This window comes from Jaculus jaculus, chromosome X (assembly GCF_020740685.1).
Source record: "Jaculus jaculus isolate mJacJac1 chromosome X, mJacJac1.mat.Y.cur, whole genome shotgun sequence".
Taxonomy (NCBI): Eukaryota; Metazoa; Chordata; class Mammalia; order Rodentia; family Dipodidae; genus Jaculus; species Jaculus jaculus.
Genome location: NC_059125.1, coordinates 2,061,041 through 2,082,484, shown reverse-complemented (window position 1 = coordinate 2,082,484; position 21,444 = coordinate 2,061,041). Strand labels below are relative to the sequence as shown.

General features: G+C 44.0%; 1 protein-coding gene across 6 annotated transcripts in view; it reads right to left on the bottom strand.

Annotated features, from left to right (window-relative positions):
• The window catches only part of Tbl1x (transducin beta like 1 X-linked), a 228,018-nt gene that overhangs the window by 114,777 nt on the left and 91,797 nt on the right, over positions 1 to 21,444 (bottom strand). For 3 of the 6 annotated variants that reach the window (XM_045140280.1, XM_045140278.1, XM_045140281.1), the window contains exon 2: positions 7,004 to 7,078. The gene's annotated coding sequence lies outside the window, so the exon portion shown is untranslated. The remainder of the gene's footprint in view (positions 1 to 7,003; positions 7,079 to 21,444) is intronic. The other 3 variants (XM_045140279.1, XM_045140277.1, XM_004667904.2) reach the window with 1 other exon arrangement.

The following is a 21,444-nucleotide window of genomic DNA, read 5'->3' as shown; positions in this document are numbered from 1 at the left end:
TCTCTCTCTCCCTCTATCTGTCTTTCTCTCTGTGTCTGTCGCTCTCAAATAAATAAATAAAAAATTAAAAAAAAAACCAGGCACATGGGATGGAGAGATGGCTTAGTGGTTAAGGCGCTTGCCTGTGAAGCCTAAGGACCCAGCTTTGACTCCCCAGAAAGCATGGAAGGCAGACTCAGAAGGTGCCACATGCACATGAGGTGGTGCACAGGTTTGATTTCAATGGCTAGAGGCCCTGGCATGCCAATTCTCTCTCTCATTAAAAAAATGCACATTCATGATCTAGGTTTAATAAAATAAGGATACCAACTGTTCTTTTTAGTATACTTCTTTTAAAAATATTGAATGGAACACATAATCTTGGTAAAACTGACCACTTAATATTGGATAAGCCTAAAATTTAATAAACATATTTTAAAAAACCAGGAAGTCAAGAAGGCATTTGCTCTCCCCACTTATAATTTATGCAGTTAAAAATATAAGCCTGGGGCTGGAGAGATGGCTTAGTGGTTAAGCGCTTGCCTGTGAAGCCTAAGGACCCCGGTTCAAGGCTCGCTTCCCCAGGTCCCACGTTAGCCAGATGCACAAGGGGGTGCACGCGTCTGGAGTTCGTTTGCAGAGGCTGGAAGCCCTGGCGCGCCCATTCTCTCTCTCTCCCTCTATCTGTCTTTCTCTCTGTGTCTGTCGCTCTCAAATAAATAAATAATTTAAAAAAATAAAAAAAAATATATAAGCCTGGAAAACACTGAGATGGGTCTAAAATTAGGAATTTGGGAAAAAGATGATGGACAGGATCATTTTCACTCACTCATCCAGGACTACTATCTAGGCCTATGTAAATGATCCACTTCATTTCATCGTATCAATCACTCCTCTAACGTATGGTATGATTCCAGTTTGCTCTCCTGGAGACTCCAGCCCTATGTTTGAAACTCTTGGTATATGGCATTCCACTTTCAATAACCCTGAGCCAAAATACAGGCACACACTGAGCCAGCCTGGTTCATCAACTACATAGACTTGACACAAGCACAACTGTGTTTCCAAGCCCTTTCATTGCGTTCTCATGAGGCAAGCAACTCTTAAACCCAACCCATTACCTTCTGAACATGACATAGTTCCAGTGTATTATTCCTCAGAAGGAAAGAAAAAAAAAGCTGAAACACATTTAAAACCATAAGCATCTCAAAATCCTTCCTTGAAAACAATGCATTCTCATCTACATTGTTGTGATAGCCAACAGTTCGCCTGTCATAGGTACTGAGTACTAGAAATTTTAACTATATCAATCTTTCTAAAGGATTATCCAGCTTTCATGTCTCATCTTCAAATTATTAGTATTACTATTTTGATTTCTAAACTAAGGTTTTGCTGCATAGCCCAGGCTGGTCTAGAATTTGCTACGCGGCTCAGGTTGGACTGAACTCGCTAGGTAGTCCAGGACTAGAATTTGCTATGTAACTCACACTGACCTCAATTAAGCCCATGATCCTCCGGTCTCAGCCTTGCAAATGCAGGGATAACAAACGGCCTGGCTATCCTATCCCCACTTTAAAGCAAATTATGTTCACATTGACAGAAGACTTTTCTCACACTGACCACCAAAGTGCAAAACTCATAAACAGCAGCCTTCTAAAGTAATGACAGTTGAGGGATTCTGTGTGACGTGATAATATTTATAAAGCTACTATCAACAGTTCCTCTTCCTATACCCAAATAAACATACCACACAGACGGTCTGTTCTAAACTTCTCAAAACTGTATTCTCTGATAGAGGTCTCTGATAGAGAAAAACCAATAAGGGGTTTTCAACAAATGACTTTGAGCTGGGCGTGGTGGCACACACCTTTAATCCCAGCACTTGGGAGGCAGAGTAGGAGGATCGCCATGGGTTCAAGGCTACCCTGAGAATATTGAGTGAATTCTGGGTGAGCCTAGCCTACAGTGAAACCGTACCTCAAAAAACAATGACTTTGAGCGAGGCTCGGTGGTATGCACATCTACTGTATAACAGGGCTACGTGGGAGACCATTGCAGAAGGATTGCTTGAGCCTGTGAATTTGAGGGAGGCCAGCATGGGCAATATTTGACTGTAAGTAAAAAACACAACCAACCAAACAACACATACTTCTACATAAAAACTAACACTTAAAATTCAAAAAAAATTCAAAGTAACATTATAATATTTTTGGTTTTTTGAGACTGGGTCTCAGTATAGCTCAATCTGACCTGGAACTCAACTTTGTAATCCAGCCCGGCCTCGAACTCATGGTGATCATCCTACCCCTGCCTCCCCATTGCTGGGATTATAGGTGTGACCCACCACACACCGGGGTGCATTATGCTTTATCTGTTTGCTTTTGGCGTCAGGGCCTCACTATGTAGCCCAGGCTGGCTTTGAGCTCATGATATCCTGCCTCTGCCTCTTGAGTACTGGGGTTGCAGGCATGCACAGCACTCCTGGCTTCACAGCGGCATTGTTCACACAGGCCAAACCGTGGCAACAGCCAAATGCATACTAATGGATGAATGGGACAGACAAACTGTGGTCTTGGGATACAATGGAATGGCATTGTTTGGTTACGAAAAAAGAATAAAGCAATGCAGTATGAACTGAAGACACAATGCTGAGTGAAAGAAGCCAGCCCCAAACAGCCAGATTGTGGTTCCATCTATATGAAATGCACACAATAGGTGAATCCACCGAGAATGAAAATTGCCGGGTAGTTTACATAGGGCTGGAGCCGAGGTAGAATGAGGAGTTCCTCCTACTAGTGAGTATAGGGTACTGACGATAGTCTAAAATTAGACTGTGGTAAGGGCTGCATACCATCACTGAATCGCACACATACTTTCAGTGGTTGTATCTGATGTTATTTCAACTCCATTCCAAGAAAAACATCTAAAGAGAAATGCTCCAGTTAAGTAGGTTCGACCCACATGACACTAAGGACTACTTACATATGTGTCATTTGTTTGGTCCGATGAAGCCAGGGACAACTCTGTCATGGTGAAGAGCTGTGGTGTTAGCAGAGGAGGGTGGTGTTCCGCTGCTTTAAGAACAGCAGTGAGAGGAGGAGGGCTTTCCTCAATGTCCAGTGATTAAAAAGGAACTGAGAAACTAAGAACTTGCTTTTGGTGCAGGGATGCCAAAAGCATCCCAAGGTGCTCATGCGCCCACGCCACCCCCATTCTTGTACACTATGAAGGTATCCGTCCTTCTTTACTCAGAGGGAGCCCAATTCGACTCTGCAGAACCATAGCATTAGGACCAAACTGAAGAAAACGACAGCGGTGTATTTTGTGACCAGTGAAGTCATTCCAGTAATTTTCAACTTCAGCCCACTATTTCTTTATTCATAGTTCACCAACTCACATCAGCTGAAGAGCCATAAATCCATCTGTTCCCTGCTTATCTGGATTTCATACAAGATTAATACACTCCTCCTTCACTGACAAAGAGCAACAGCCACAGAGAGCAACATGGTAATATTTCACGCACAGAAACCCCGCACAAAGAAGAACCCAGTTTGAAAGGTGACATGTGAAGCTAAAATCTGGCCCTCTGAAGAAAGTCATATTTCATAAACCAAACATCATTTTCTCATATAGGGGGCAAAAATCTTTAAAGTGGATATAAAGAACCTTAAAGGTCAATAAAACACCCTGTCTTTATCATTGTCAAACCAGTGCTTTCAATACAAAGGTTTTTAAACAAAAACATGAAAGCAGCTCATAATGCAATTAACTTCTATAAAAAAACTAAATTAAAATGTGAGTTCTATTTAAAGTTAATCAGCAATGTAAAATAAAGATTAACTGCACCCCAGTGAGTAAGACAGAAAAACCCCTGCTGTGAGGAGTTGCCTTACAAATGAAGACTTCTCCTTAGGAAAATGAAGGACAAAGCCTTATTTTAGTTAGTCTGAAATAACAGAAGGCAGGTGTGTGCTTTAAAGAACTTAAGCCCACAGAAGAGTTAAGCACTTGCCTGTGAAGCCTAAGGATCCTGGTTCGAGGCTCCATTCCCCAGGACCCACATTCACCAGATGCACAAGGGGGCACACGCGCCAGGAGTTTGGGCACACCCATTCTCTCTCTCTCTCTCTCTCTCTCTCTCTCTCTCTCTCTCTCTCTGCCTCTTTCTCTGTCTCTCTCATATAAATAAATAAATATAAAAAAATTAAAAAAAGAAGCCCACAGAACATTCTGAGGTGATGTACGTTGCTACACTCAACACAGACTTTGCAAGCAGTTTTCAATTATTTCAGTGGGTCCTATACTTGCTTCCTGCATATTTCCCATTCCAAGAATGGGATGAAACCACAAGCTACTACACTGCAATCTCTGTCCTGCATCCAGACGGCAGGCATTGTGATGCTGAGCAAATGAACAGATGAATGAGGACCAGCAATGCTCCACTACTCGGCACCAAAATAGCAAAGACGTCTGTCTTGATTCTCCCATGTAAATAAAGTTATAAACTCATCTGAGCTGCAAGCTACCCTTGGCCAGTAAACACAGTTCCTTTGGGATTCGGGATTATGATAACATGCTGGAGCCAAGTCAGATCCAAATATAGTATGGTGATTTCTGCCGACGAAGTTTAAGCGACAGACACCACATTTCAGACTAATCAAGAGCCCTTTCACAGAAAGACGAAACTTCATCGTGCTGATTGCAGAGTGTACCCAAAGTGTACACACACAGCATGAAAGTTGACAAGTGCATGGAAGTGAACTTACAATGGGCGGGAAGAGGAAAGTCCATTTCGGGACAGAGTGAAGGGAAGCGGGGGCAACGGTGAAGAGCTGCAAGGGCAGGGCGCAGGACAGGGTCACAGTGAAAAGTGGGCTGGCCTGCAGTATGATTCTAGACACTTCTACTGCTCCCTTGGTTTCTTCTATCATTCCTTCCTTTGAGGGCTCAAGGAACTTATCTCAAGGTAGTGCAGTGCTACAATAGTGGAGAACAGTAGAAAGGCACATGAGGCAGTGTACAGGAAAGCGCTAGAGTATTCTACGGGAATACATGACTGGACCATGTGCTACTTGGAATCCCTTCCACATCTACAGAGGAGTCACATACAGATGCACGCTTGGAAGTCAGTCCCTGCACAAATGACCCGATTAAAAAGAATGAAGAGCCAGGCACTGGGGATGCATCAATACAGTCTGCCTCCACAAAGCACATACACAGCAGGCGGCACACATCTGGGATCCCAACTATTCAGGAAGCTGAGGCAGGAGGGTTGTGGTTTCCAGGCCTGTCTGGGCTACAGAGTGAGCTCACCACCAGACTGGGCAACTTAGTGGTGCCCCTGACATAAAGAAAAGGTAAGGAGAAATGGGGACATAGCTCAGCGGTAATGTGCCTGCCTAGCATGAATGAACACAGGTCCAGGTTCGATCCCCAGCATGGAACAAAGAATCACATATTTTCCTGCAGGAAGATAAGGGTTTCTGGGGGAATAAATTCACCCTAACATGCTTGCAATTTCTTCTGCAAGGGTCTATCATTATTTCAAAGTAGAAGATTTCATGCAGGTATGGTGGTCCATAATCACCACAGCAACTGGGGGGGCTGAGCCAGGAGGACTGAGCCCGAGGCCAGCCTGGGCAACACAGGGAGCCCCTGCGTCTTATAATCAAAATAAGGCAGGCTCAGAGGTAGGGAAAAGAAGAAGTCTGCAAAATAACAATGGGTGGTAGACAAGCGAGGAGATGTGAGCTATGCATGTAATGAACTAGCATTTGGCTCTAAAAGAACAAGGCACCGAGACCCCAAACTTCCCAGAGCACCTTGCAAACACATGCGGTGGATGCGCCACACACAAAAGACCATACAGTGTGTGCTTCCTTCATGGGAGCTGTCCAGGACAGGCAAATGCAGACACGGAAAGTGCTAAGAACTGGGGGAGCGCAAATAGGGATATATGAGCTTCTTTTGGGAGTGATGAAATGTTCTAAAACTGATGGTGGCGATGTGGTTACACAACTCTCTGAATAGCTGAAAAACACTGAGTTAAAGCCCATTAAATGGGTGAATTGTCTGTTGCATGAATTACATCTCAATAAAACTGAGATAAAAAACAATAAGATAGGTTGCAAAGTGCTACAAAAGGGGCACTCGTACATATGGCAGCCTGTCCAGGTGCCCTGTGAGTCCCTCTGAAACTTTAAGGGCAGAAGTAACAGGTTCCAAGGATGGCTATATCAGCATCCGGCAACCTTTTCTATAAAGTGCCAGCCATCAGTGTTTTCAATCATCGACTAGGCGACACAGGGCAGCCAACAATATGCCAACCTCCAAAGCCCCCCACCTCTGTCTAGTTTGGTAATAAGATGCCCAGCCCCCACACTGAAGGAAGGTGTTTGCCAGGCAACACCTGCTGGCCCTGCTGCCCCAGGAAGATACTGATGGAAAACTGTGGCTGATTCGGTCAGCCTTTCATGGCCGCAAGTGAGTTACAAATTCCAAGAGAAACATTAAGACCAGGAAGTCTATGACACAGAAAAGAACCAAATGCTGGTTTTTCTATTTGTTTTTATAATCCAGTTTTAGGTGACAAAATAAGTATGTGGAACAAATATGAGAAATGAGATAAACAACTACACTCTACACATACACATTTTCATAACTCCCCATTTTTGTTTTCTCAAGTGCATCTACATATCCAGCTTCCAGAAGCTCAGTGAACTTTGTGAGAATGGAGGTGGAGCTTGGTGGCACAGTGACTGCCTAGTCCCCAGTGCCACCAAAACAAACAAACAAAATGATTAAAAGTTTATTTGAATTGCTGACAAATTTGCTCAGGTTTTTTTGTTGTTGTTGTCGTTCATTTTTGCTAGCAAAATCCCTGATTGCAATAAGCTTTGAGCAGTCATCATTTCCAAGACATAAAGCAATAAAATCACGTTCATTTTTCTAAGCACAGAACAGACAGGGAGGCTGATAGCTTATTGACTATGTAATAAGAAACCCATTTTACCATTTTACTTACTCACAAGCAAATGCAGAGAGATCCCTTCTTTTCTCCCAGGTGTGTTTTTTAGCTTTTTCTTCGATCTTCAATTACCTATTAAAGAATAAGATCCAAAGTAAGGCAAACATGTCAGCAAACACAACCTGAAGTGTGTATTTTCAACAGCCCATCACTGGCAGCTACAAGACTTAGCTAGTCTAGTCATCCTTGTAAGACAATGCTTCAGCCAACGACGGTGTGCCTAACACTTCATTGTCTAGAGACATCCCAGCTGGCGTGGCTCACATGCAGCATTCTATATTCAAGCAACAAAATCTCCTCAAGATGCATCTCTTGGAACATACCCCTGTTAAGTGACGGAACCCAAGGCAGCCTTATTACAGAAGGTGGCAGACAGCCTCAACTTAAAGCACACAGGGAGATGGCTCCCACAAAACTGCTTTGAGTTTATCATGATCCCACCACGGTCACAAATTTCTTTTTCTTTATTCTTTGTTTTGGCTTTTCGAGGTAGGGTCTCACTCTAGTTCAGGCTGACCTGGAATTCACTCTGTAGTCTCAGGGTAGCCTTGAACTCAAGATGATTCTCCTACCTCTGCCTCCGAGTGCTGGGATTAAAGGCATGCGCCACCACACCCGGCCAAATGTCACAAGTTTCTGCAACTGAAAAACCTTCAACTCTAACACAATTTTCTCTGTCACCCTAAAGCATGCAGAGTGAAGATCTATCTAGGTGTTTCCAGGAGTCATGGCAAAACATAGTACATAATCTATGATGACCCAGCTGCAGGAATGTACACCTGTAATCTCATCACTTGGGAGGCAGAGGCAGGAGGCTAGCGAGTTCGAAGTTAGTCTGGGCTATGGAATGAGATCCTATCTCCAAAAAGCAACCCAACAAGATCTGGCCATTCTTCTGCTCGGAAACGCTCCAGGCACTGGGCCTGGTGATTAGAACCAAACCCAGCAGTACTTTTGCTCAGCAGGGAAACGATACTGGACGTTAGGACACGAGAAGAGAGAAATGGTCAAGGTCCTGAGGTGTTTGGCAACACTAAGAGGACTCAGAAAGCCACAGGAAGGGACAGGGCAAGGGACGCAGAGGGTTTCCCAGGCTTGGGATTAGAGCAGCACTGGAACGAAGGCCACTTTCACATGTAGGAAGGTTGGGGCGAGGGGGCCACAAGCCTTTTCCCTGTGTGTGAACTCTGAAATGCCTTCAATCATTAGTACGGAGACAGTTGGGGACTTTAGGTTTGATTTACGATGTTTTTACCTTAAGATGGTACAAGAACAATATACATCAGTGAAACTTTAAGGACAAGTTTGGAGCGAGTGGTCACAGACTGAGCTAGGTAGGACTAGATGCCATCACACCGTTGTGCGTGAGAGCAGCGACTGTAGGTGTCCCAACTTTAACACAAACGTGGTAGCTTGAAAAGACCCAGGTGTTTTAGTAAAGCTTGTAACTTGGGTCTCCAGCCACCTGGCTGGAGGTGTCACTGGAGGCAGATCCTGGGCTGCAGCCCAAAGATTTCTGGAAGCGGATGTGGATTGGAGCCCGAAGTATGCAGGCAGGCTTGAACTTTGCGGTGTCTACTGGCTGCTGGGATTTTCTCTCTGCTTGGATTTATGAATGGGAGCCAGCTTCGCCCACCACTGATGGAACTGCCCTGGATCTGGAAGCTTGAAATAAAGCCCTTCCTCCCGTAAAACTGCACTTGGTTGGATGCTCATCCCCGCAACGTGAAACTGCCTACTACAACAAGTGCTGTGGAATTTTAATGGGCATCATCCTGCATACTGTAGAATGCTCCGCTGGACTCCACAGACATGCCAACTGAAAGTGCTGCCTGAACCCAGGCAGCATTCCCCTGGGTGGGCGGCAGGCCCGATGAGCACTTCTTACCTGGCAGTGTGTGGTGGGCGGAAAACCTGTGGGAAGGAGGGAGGAACGAAGTTCAAGAGAGTATGTTATGGGAAAAGCCTGAGGGAAGAAGGGACTTGCTATTTGTGGTGACAAACAACTCTGCAAGGAAAATGTGCGTGCGTGCGTGCGTGCGTTCATCTCTAAGGTATCCTGATCCCTGTAGAAGAAACCTAGTGGGGCTTCGTGGTCCAGGTGGCAGTCACCTTGGCCCATGAAATCAAATGAGGAGGAAGAGAACGGGGCACTGAATAATGCTGGGGGCCAAACACAGGGACGTATGTCAAGTGCCCTCTAAACAATTACATTTATGCCCATAGATTAGTACTGCTCTCACCTTTGGTCAAAGAAGGTTTCTTTCCTTTTTGGGAGGGGGTCCTGGAGAGAAGGCTCAGCAGTTAAGGTGCTTGCCTACACAACCTAACGATGGGCGTTCGATTCCCCAGTACCCACATAAAGCCGGATGGACAAAGTGGTGCACGCATCTGGAGTGTGTTTGCAGCGGCTGGAGGCCCTGGAGGAGCCCATTTGCTCTGTCTCCTTCTCCCTCCCTCTCGCTCGCTCTCTCTCTCTCTCTCTCTGCATGTCTGTCTGCTTGCAAATAAGAAGTTTGTTGGTTTGTTTGCAGAAGGTAGTGACTACTGAAGAGACTGGAAACTTGTCAAAGTGTTGAAAGTAAATAACTACTGAATGCACAGCCCTAAATGAGACATTTCTATCATGCCCTCCAAGGCTCAGCCAACACTACAGAAAGCAAGGAAGGAAAGAATGCAATAGCCAGAGGATGGGAAGAGTGCTGTGGAACACTGTCTTCTGGACACGGCCTGGCTGTTGCATTCATGACCAGCCGGGTCCATCAACATTCCATTACGGATGGCGGAAGAAGACATCCAAATAGGAGGGACCAGAGAGGTGGCTTGATGGTTAAGGGCACTTCTTTGCAAAGCCTGCTTTGCCTGGGCTTGATTCTCCAGCACCCACAGAAAACCAGATACACAAAGTGGCGCATGCATCTGGAGTTTGTTTACAGAAGCAGGACGCCCTGATACATGCCTTCTTTCTGTTTACCACCCAATCAAACAAATGAATAAATATGAAAAAATAGAAGTGGGCCTAGTTGGAAAGAAGGGGTTCAGTGTCAGAGGAATGGGGGAGGAGGGATTAAAGAAGATAAACAGTAGGAGATTATAATCAAAGTGCATTTTACACATGTATAAAAAATTGTCAATCAAAAAGTTTTAAATTACAAACAATAGGGACACTGAGATTTCTAAAAAGTGGGGTGCTGTTCTGATGGTGCTTGGGTAGGGATAATCAAAAGACAGATGATGGACAGTAGAAGGGGGCACTGGGCAAATCAGCCTGATGCCAAAATACCACCCAGCCCACAGGAGCCAGGGCGCCTCCCTGGGTCAGACATTGACCTTCTATGTGGGGGTGGGGCTGACCACAAAGGAGGGGACAGGGCTAGAGAGGAAGCTCCACACTGGCATGGGAACTGCTGTGAGGGGTGTGCGGAGCAGCTCCAAGGCACCAGGATGGCAGAGCTGTGAGTCCAAGGGGCCAGGGCTTTGCCGGCACGTCTGGATCATAAGGAACTGGGACAGAGGAGGCGCGCATGTACACAGCACAGAAACTCGTCCTGCACTATGGAGGCATTCTCTCCAGGCTCGCTGAAGGGTAACTCCTCACATACCTGAGCCACTGTCCAGACCATTCTATTCTCCTACTGCACACAGTGTGCACACCGTTTATTAAAATGGGAAAGGAGGGCTGGAGAGATGGCTTAGCTGTTAAGCACTTGCCTGTGAAGCCTAAGGACCCCGGTTCGAGGCTCGATTCCCCAGGACCCACGATAGCCAGATGCACAAGGGGGCGCCCACGTCTGGAGTTCATTTGCAGTGGCTGGAGGCCCTGACGCACCCATTATCTCTCTCTATCTATCTGTCTTTCTCTCTGTGTCTGTCGCTTTCAAATAAATAAATAATGAACAAAAAATATTTAAAATAAAATAAGAAAGGGGCTGGTCACAGCGACTCATGAGTATAATCCCAGCACTCACGGGGCCAAGGCAAGAAGATCATGAGGGTGAGGTCTGCCAGGGCTGCATAGCAAGACCCTGTGTCAAAGACGAAAGAGGACAGGGGAACAAAAACAAAGTTTCAGGTCACATTTTGCTCCTAATTAGTGATAAGGAATTCTCTGGAAACTAGAGTTTCCTGGGCTCTGAAATAAGAGCATTAAAATATTTATGAGGTTTCCTCTATATCAGAAAATGTGAGGGGCTATGTTCTTGTGGATTTGCCTTGTAAATTCTTAGGAGAAACACTTGCAAAACTAAGAACTTGTAAAAAAAAAAAAATTGTGGAGGGAGGTGGGAGGAAGAGACTCCATATACTGCCTTACACTAAGTAGGCTGTGTACCAGAATATATTCAAAGGGTACAATATTTGCCCAGACTGGGCATAATGATTAACATTTGAACTCCTGAGAAATTCGAAGTGTACCATCAGAAAAATAATGCGAAAAATCTAAAGTATGTTTTCAGAAGCCACCAAGCATGACGTGAAAGATGCATTTTCTTCCACATTCCTTGTTTTGTTTTAGTGAGCCCCGAATGAAGCAGGCCGGGAGCCAGATGCTAAGACAGGGCTGGTATGAACAGCTGGGGCGCTCTCATGCCAAAGGATTCCTGCTACTGGGTTCAAGTTCTGTGAACGGAAATTGCTGTTTCCTATACGGCTGATATCAAGCAGCATTGTATTGTATGAGACACATCCAATAACAGATTTCTAGACCCTTTAAGGTCAGTGGTTCTCGGGCTGCAGCCATTTTACCCTCCCTACCCCAGGAAGCTTGGTCAATTCCAAAGACATGGAAGAAACCTACTGGTGTCTACCAGGCAGAGGCCAAGGACACGGCTAAAGCTCTAACACACAGAGAGACCTCCTTAGCAGATTCGACTCAACTGTCAGCATTGCTGAAGCTGGGAAGCCCTGTGTGCTCTAATTTCTCTAACTTTCAGAACCTATGCCCTAGCCATTTGCCAAACTATTTTTGGTGTTTTTTTTTTTAATTTTTACTTATTTGTTTGAGAGCAACAAAGAGGCAGAGAGAGAGAGAGAATGGGAGCGCCAGGGCCTTCAGCCACTGCAAACGAACTCCAGACGCGTGCGGCCCCTTGTGCATCTGGCTAACGTGGGTCCTGGGGAATCAAGCCTCGAATCTGGGTCCTTAGGCTTCACAGGCAAGCGCTTAACTGCTAAGCCATCTCTCCAACCCTGCCAAACTAATTTTGTTCTCAAAGTTACGCATGCATGCCATTCTTAAAAGTAAATCACAAGTCAATCAATTTCCCTCTTGAAATTACCAGCCCCTTCGCACCACTGCGGACGTCCAACTCCACTTTACAAAGCAACCACTTTTATTCTTGGAACTGCTTTTATTACTGCTGGTAACTGTTAGTATATGGACGTTCATGTTTCCAAATAATCTCTTTATAATATTCCCTTCACTACATCAATATAACTGATCTCCTCACATAAATGGATTTTTTGAAATTCCTACCACCAATCCTGTATTTAACCTCCTACCTTTTCCCAGTTATTTTTACTTTTTTATTGGGTGGGGGGTTCGGCTTTGACTCAGGCTTTAAAGTATTAGAAACGACATTTCAGGATGAGTTCCCCAAAGGTAAGAATGCCGCTGCCATCTCGCAGCATCCCTGGCGTTATTGTCTGGGGTCAGGTTGCTGGGCTGCTTTTCTTCTGCATGTGGAATGCTATTATTTGTCAGGGCTCCCAGCATGAGGGAACGTAGTCAAAGGATTAACTGCATGTCCTCTGGAAGCAAAATCAAATTTTCTTCTCAGGTGCTACATGTATTTACACTTACTATCTTCTTCCATTTGTCAGTAATTTTAGTCAAGAGAGTATGTGAAAATGAAGAACTTAACGCCACCTAGGGTTAGCCTTATACAGTGTACACTGGTAGTGAAACATTACAAGATACTTCATAAATATGTACAACAAACAACATTAATGCAGGGCTGAAGGATGGTTCAAGAGCTGAGTACATGCTTACTGTAAGCATCTGAGGCTGGAGGTTCACATCCCAGCACCATACACACACACACACACACAAAGATGACAACAGAAACAATCCTCAGCATGGCAAGTATCAATACATTCCAAAAAAACACAACTGAGCTCTGATCACCAATTTTTTTCTGAGGCTGATTCCTTCATATGCATAAGGCAGGGGCTTATATATAGCCCAGGATGGCCTCCAACTTGTGATCTCCTGCCTCCGGCTGAAATTACAGGTGGCTAGTGCACACCCAGCTGGGCTTCACTTCGGTCGTCGTTTTCTTCTGATTCTTCTGGCTCCTTGCACATGCTTAGCTGAGTGTCTCACTGTTGAGTTAAATAGCTTCGCTTATATTTTTAAACTTTTTTTGCTTCTGGGGACTTGACCCCAGGGCCTAGAACATGAGCTGCAGCCTCAGTGGAATCGTGTTTATTTCTAGTAAACATTACTGACTTTAAACAGTTTTGTAATGATTCAGAATATTATAAAGTAACATAAAGCTATTCAGTAAACTGACACGTAGCTAGAAAAATACTAAAAACAGATCACTAGCCAGATATGAATCACAAATTCTGATGACTCCTTTTGTTTTGCTAAGGACAAGGACTCATAAGGCCCTGGATTGCATACAGAATTATTCATAAATTACTGCAAATAGTTAGAGACATTGAAACCATTAGCTACATATGAATAGAAGATTATAAAGTACATTAACACAACATAAAAACCTGTATTTTTTCTCCTTTTTAAGACAGAACCTCAGTAGTTAGTCTAGGTTGTCCCGGAATTGTGCCTGGAATTTACAACCTCCTGCCTCAACCTCTTAAATCCTGTGATCCCATCATGCCAAGCTTTAAATAAACAAAAATCCCACCAGGTATCTTTAGGATGTCACTAACTTTTAAGGTCAAGGAATAAACAAATTGAATTATTATTGATTATACTCCAGTTATGTGTTTTGGAAAACAAGTCATTTTTTTTTTTTAACACCAATAGGGTTTCGTTCTAGGAAGTAATGGATCAACTAACAAAAACAACCACAGCTTAAGTTTTTGTCTTCCCAAAAGATTAAAAATGGGAGAGTAGGGCTGGAGAGATGGCTTAGAGGCTAAGCACTTGCCTGTGAAGCCTAAGGACCCCGGTTCGAGGCTCGGTTCCCCAGGACCCATGTCAGCCAGATGCACAAGGGGGCGCACGCGTCTGGAATTCGTTTGCAGTGGCTGGAAGCCCTGGCACGCCCATTCTCTTTCTTTTTTTCTCTCTCTCTGTCTCTTTCTCTGTCACTCTCAAATAAATAAACAATAAACACACAAAATTATGGGAGAGTATGGAAACTAATTGCTGATATTTATGGGGTTTCTTTATAGAATCATGAATATACTCTAAAATATTCAATCACAATTATGATAGCTTCACAGTGCTGAATAAAATACTGCATTGTTGGCTCTTGAGGCACTTAATTTGATGGTATATGAATTCCCAATCAATTAATTTTCTTTTAAATAAAAACAGATACCTAGGAGATACATGGGGGGGGGGAATCAGAAAAACAGTTAGATCTCACTGTAGCCTAAGGAAAAAAGGGGAGAAGAGCTGAACTGCTCACTGGATCCCTCCTCTTCCAAGCTAGTATACACACATGGGTATGGTTTGCACACACATGTCACCACCATCATCACATACTATGGTACCCATTATTTTTTGTTTTGTTTTTTTGTTTTTGTTTTTCAAGGTAGGGTTTCATTGTAGCCCAGACTGGCCCGGAATTCACTACAGAGTCTCAGGGTGGCCTAGAACTCACGGCAATCCTCCTACCTCTACCTCCCAAGTTCTGGGATTAAAGGCATGTGCCACCATGCCCGGCTAGCTACGTGTTTTAATGTCATGGTTAAAAGCATGCTTTTTGTTTCTTAGGAAATACTGGCCTTCCTTGTCTCTGTCAAACGTTTAGTCCTTGTTAACGAGGTTCTACTTCCTTCTATTCTTGCTTTGTGGTTTCAGAAAGGACATTTTCAATAGCTAGTATACTGTCCGCATCACGTCTTCTCTTTATCTTTTGTATGAAAAGTCACAACGTATGCCCTAAAGTCATGTTCATTTTAGTCTGCAAAATGTCTGTTTCTGGGTCCTCTTCGGCAGATTCATTCTAGTGACCTTGTCTTACACAATCATCTACTTCTGTTGTACTTTTAGATATGGGGTTTGCACAAGGGCACATCGTCCAGGTTCTCTCGCTTTCTTTCATTTTGTCTAAACAGCGACTGTAATGTTACCACGAAGATGGTCTGCTTGTACACTTTCTTTTTGGAAGTGTGAGTCTGAAAAGTTATTTCCTATTTGTAACTGTATTTTACTAATGGAAATTTGCTATTGAAGAGTCTCAGAGTCATTTGTCAAGCCATTTTAAGTCGTATGGCTTTATTATAGTTTCAAAGAGCTGAGCTGATGCATTCAGTTATCGGTGACACAGTCTGAATTGACAGGAAGCCTCCTCTTGGGAAAACAATTCCTGAAGACCATATAGGGAAAGCTGCTACTCCTCCCTTCTCAGGTGTTGGCTTTTCTTGGCAGCAAAGACACAAAGAGGATATTCTCAGAATCATGTTTAGGCTTATCTGTACCATATCCTGCACGTGTAGATGCGGAGTGTTCTTCAAAGAGCGTCCCACCTTTGTGAGGCACCAAAGTATTAGCAGATTTCACTGAAAAATGGTGTGCCTAGAGCCCTCAAATACTGGCCTTTTTTGTCCAAGTGTATGTTATAGTCCAAAGGAAACACATTCAACGGGTGCACTTAGCTTGTCTTCTCCCCAAAATGAAAAGTGTTGCAACAACTCCTATGGAAACACTGAAACAGCTCGAAGTGAAGAGCTTTCTTCTGCATTGTTTTTCAAATTTTTTGTTTATTTATTTGAGAGCGACACACAGAGAGAAAGAGGCAGGTAGGTAGATAGAGAATGGGCATGCCAGGGCCTCAAGCCACTGCAAAGGACCTCCAGATGCATGCGTCCCTTGCACATCTGGCTAACGTGGGTCCTGGGGAATCCAGCCTCATACTAGGGTCCTTAGGTTTGACAGGCAAGTACTTAACCGCTAAGCCATCTCTCCAGCCCTTTCTTTTACATTTTTGTGTGCAGTCCCGTTTTTTGGCTACAAGGGAGGTTTCTGACACCGAGTCATCCGTCTTTGGAGGCTCAGATGTAGCTGTTGGGGGGCCATCTATACATGCCTTCTCATAGATATCACCTCGCTTGGTAGGATCCTCAACTGAGAACATTTCCAGAATCTCTGGACTTTGTTCCAGTTTACACCTCCACTCAGCAGGTGGCTTCTCCACAGCTTCCGAAGGTCCTTGGCTGCAAAAGCTGGCACAATTTGAAAATCAGGAAGACTGTCCCAATCGCTATCAGTAAAATCGCTATCACTGTGGCCCACTCACTTGTATCTATCTTCTCAGTATGCCCTTAATTGTCTTCTTCTAACTCATTCGTTTCTGCTGTCAACTCAGCCCGTTCTTTGGTTGCGTATCGTAAAGTTCTTGCGGTAACATCTCCTTGTACGTTTTGGTCACTAGGCAGCAGCGACATGGTTTTGCCTCCTAGGGGTCAACGGTCACGCATTACTCTGGGCGCTAGCCATGTCTTCTTAAACTCATCAGACTGATCACAGGCCACAGGCTGTGACTCAGCTCTTTCAAACGACGCCTGACAACTTCCCGAGACCACTACCTCCTGCCTGCAGCGCGTTTCACGGCTTTGGAAGCGACAGGGCCTGGCCCGGCCAGCCTGCGCCACGGACAGGATGCCGGAGGTGGCTGCTGCGAAGAGAGCTGCTGGCTGCAGTGGCCAGCCACCTACCAGCTGGGTCCATCGGCCTCATTCACTGCCCACCTGGGACACAGTTATCAGCAGCAGACAGATGCTCAGGATGAAGCGAAGGCCCTGTGAGTTTTGGTAAGAACACCTGGAGCCCAGAGGAGGGATGTGTTCTACCTTCCAAAATGGCACCGCCGCCCTTTTCAGTAAGGGTGAGATAGCCCAAACAGCTTTGATGTGGTCACTATGGGGGAGGAGATAGGGTCTTACTATAAAGCCCAGGCTGGACTCTTCAGTCTCCTGCCTCAATCTCCTCAGTGCAAAGGTTAGAGGTTTGCAGTGACAGACCTGCCTTTGAGGTAACATTTTGGATGTATTTAATTTTATTCATAGGGCTGGCAAGAGGGCTCAGCTGTAAAGGTACTTGCTTGCAAAGCCTGCTAGCCTAGGTTCAATTCCCCAGGACCCACATAAAGCCAGATGCACAAAGTAGTGCATGTGTCTGCAGTTCCTTTACAGCACCCAGAGGCCCTGGTGCACCTAATACTCTCTATCTTAGATAAATAAATAATTTTTAAAATATTTTTATTTATTTGAGAGAGAGAAGCAGATAAAATAGTCATGCCAGGGTCTCCAGCCACTCCAAATGAATTCCAGATACATGTGCCACCTCATGCATCTGGCTTTATGTGGGTCCTGGGGAACTGAACCTGGGTCCCTTGGCTTTGCAGGCAAGTGCCCTAACCACTAAACCATCACCCCAGCCCGTAAATATTTTTTCAAGATCAGGCATGGTGGTGCCTACCTTTAGTCCCACCACTCAGGAGGTTAAGGGTAGGAAGCTCACCATGAATTCAAGGCCAGCCTGGGGCTACAAAGTTCCAGGTCAACCTGGGGTTACAGTGAGACCCTGCTTGAAAAATAAATAATAACTTCTCTCTTCAGATTTAAGATTGTTTTGATTTTATTTACTTTCTTCTCTCTTGTCTGGTTCCTATTAAGCAAATGTATGAATTACCATAGCTCTTCTGCCCACTAGAACCTTTCTATGCTGTTTCTTCCCTGTCTAATAAGATATCTAATATCCACATGTTGCTGGGAAGAATGATGAAGTGAATTTTAAAATTAATTGCTTTTTATCTGAGCGTGAGAGATAAGGACAGAAAGAGGCAGATAGAGAACAGACATGTCAGGGCCACTGCAAACAAACTCCAGACACATGTACCACTTTGTGCATCTGGCTCAAGTGGGTACTGCGGAACTGAACCTGAGTCCTTTATTTAGCTTTGCAGGCAAGTGCCTTAAAGTGCCACTAAGCCAACATCCCAGCCCTAAAATTAATTTTAATTAAACTTAAAATGTCATGCGTGGCAACTGAATACCAAATTGGAACAACACGCACTAGAAGATTATGACCAAAATCGAAGACAAAGCTGGTATGGTGGCGCTCGCCGTTAACCCCAGTACTGGGGACGCAGAAGCAGGAGGATTGCCGTGAGTTGGAGGCCACCCTGTGATTACATAGCAAATTCCAGGTCAGCCCGAGCTAGAATGAGACTCTACCTCAAAAAAAACTCAAAGACAGAGAGAAAGAAGAAAGAAAAGGTCTTTAGCATTAATTCTAAGATGATATAAAATATTAAAGTTGAATTCAGAAGAAAAAAAATTGAGTATAATTTCTGTATCTTGATGTAATCCCTTACGGCCTCCTCCTCCTCCTCCCCAACAATGGCTATTGCACAGGAGAGGCAATCTAGAAATATGGAAAGTTATGCCTCCTTTCCCCAAGTAAGCTATCAAGGTACCAACCACACAGCACAGTAACACTACTATCACAGAAACAAACCTTAAAAAAGCAACACTGGGGCTGGAGAGCTGGCTTGGCGGTTAAGCGCTTGCCTGTGAAGCCTAAGGACACTGGTTCGAAGCTGGATTCCCCAGGACCCACGTTAGCCAGATGCACAAGAGGGCACATGCGTCTGGAGTTCGTTTGCAGTGGCTGGAGGCCCTGGTGCACCCATTCTCTCTCTCCCTCTCTCTCTCACTCAAATAAATAAATAAAAATTTTTTAAAAATTAATAAAAAAAATTTAAAAAAGCAACACTATAAAGAGCAAGGCCAATGAGAGCAACTTCTTCTATTACTGGAAATTATTTTTGTTGAGTTTCACACTGTCACCTAGTTTGACATGGAGCTCTGGGTCCTCTTCTGCCTTTGTACCAGCTGGATGGCCACTTCCTTATATTCCATGAGGACTCTTGTACCTACTGTACTTTCTGCATCCTTTGGTAAGAAATGTTCCTCCTGTATACTAGCTGTTTTCTAGAAACAGTCTGAAACTGCAAAGGCATACCAGGGCATTCTTAATGAATGCCTGAATTCCCTCACACACACACAAAAAAAAATCACACAAGAAAATACCAATTGGCCGTCTGGGTACTTGGGTACTATCAACAATGATGTAGGTGGGGGGGGCACCTAACTTTAAGCTAGAAATGGTGGCTCACTCCTGTGATCTCATCACCTTCACCTGAGGGGCTGAAGAGGGGCATGTCAAGCAAGCTTAGTTTACATAGCAACATGGTAAGGCTCCATTTCAAAGGAGAAAGGGAAAACAAACTGCAAAAGTCCTGCATACTTACTATAAAACAACAGTGCATTGTCTGAGTTGCTAGGAAGCAAATCTCATTTGGGCTTCACGGGTAGCACACAGTAGGTACCTAATAGGTGTGCATTTAAAACAAATGCACAGCGGGGTGGAAACCAATAGAAAGTCACTATTTATTCAGCCTTAAAGAAAGCCAGATAGCCTGAAAGAAAACCAGATCTACTAGCTGTCTATGTATAGGAAAATAAATATGCAGGGATACTTATTCTGCAGTTAAGTCACCTAATATCCAGCAGTTCCTACAAAATATGAATAATATTTGCTGGAGCTATTCAAATGGGGAGAAAATGAAACAGTAACACACTCGTACAAACTTGATTTCCTCTTTTGTGTGTTATGAGGCTTAACAACAAATAGTTCATGCTTGTATAACTGGCAAAATCAATACTTCCAAACAGAAAACAAACCTATGGGAAATTTTAATCAGCTATCCATTGCACTACATTTGTTTCTAGGCATTTATTATTTAAATTACAGTGACAGATTAAATTTTATTTGGTGGCATGAAACTAATCTCTAGCCAGAGAAGCAGAATCACAAAATGTAAAGATGAAGCATTAAAGTATTAGTATAATAAGATCTTTCTCAGTCAGTACATTGTCAATCAACAGCAGTTCTAATCTCTCCCCACTGATATAACATGAAACTTTATAATGCTAATTCACACATGATGCTAATCAGTTCTTTGTTTATGGATGAAGTCAAGTATCATGAGGTTGAAAAGAATCCTAATTAATCTCCCCCTCAGTCCCACCGTACACATTTTTGCAATGAGTGTTAAGCATAATTTTAAATGCAATTGTCAAGCACTTTTTTCTCTGAAATTATAGTAAGGGTTTCTGGGCACCATATGGCCCTGATGTTCATATTTCACTTGCTATCATTTGTCAAACACACCTCACTTCCTCACCTGGAAAGGTCAACTGCATTCAAGATACAGTGAAACTGGGCTGGGAAGATGGCTCAGCAGTTAAAGGCACTTGCTTGAAAAGCTTACCAGCTCAAGTTCAATCCTCAAGGCAACCATGTAAACAAGCTGGATGCAAAAAGAGGCCCAAGTGTCTGGTCTCATTTGCAAGGGCAAGAGGCCCTGGCAAGCCCAAACACACATATGCAAATAAGTGAAGGGGGGGCAGAAACTCCCTCTTTTGTTTTGTTTTCCTTCGTTTTGTTTTTCCAGGTAGGGTCTCACTCTAGCCAGGCTGACCTGGAATTCACTACTAATAGTCTCAAGGAGGCCTTGAACACGTAGCAATCCTCTTACCTCCGCCTGCCAAGTGCTGGGATTAAAGGTGTGTGTCACCATGTCTGGCGGAATCTTCCTTTTTAGAAGTAAAAATACATTGAAACTGGTTGAGGTGACCCATGGAATCCTAGCTACTCACGAGGTTAAGGGATAAATTCAGGGCTGCCTGGCCTACACTGTTGGTGAGTTGAAGACCACCCTTGGCAACTTGATTAAGACCGAAATGAAAAGGGCTGGGAATATAGGTCAATGGTAGAGTACTTGCCTAGCGTGTATAAAGGCCCTGGGTTACATTCTCAGTACAGGAGAAAAGAAAATAAACATATACCACAAGCAAATCCCTTTTGGAAAACAAATCGGCTCCCTCTGCCAATAACCAATTTCAACTTTTCACTTACATTAAGTACCTCAAAACTCAAGGCATCAATGGCTATATAAGGAATAAAAATTGGGCTGGCAAGATGACTTAGCAGTTAAAGCACTTGTCTATGGTGTCCATGGTGGCTTTTTCTCTCTGCTTGGATCTGTGAAAAGGGGGTCAATTTCTTCTTCCCTTATGGAACTTCCCCTCTATCTGTAAGCTTCAATAAATCTCTTCCTCTTCCCATAGACTGTGTCTGGTCTGGAAGTTCATCCCAGCAACCTGAGGCTGTCTGCTATAGAAGTGTATGCTTGTGTGCTTTAATGCAATTATTCCACCCCCTTTTGGCACAT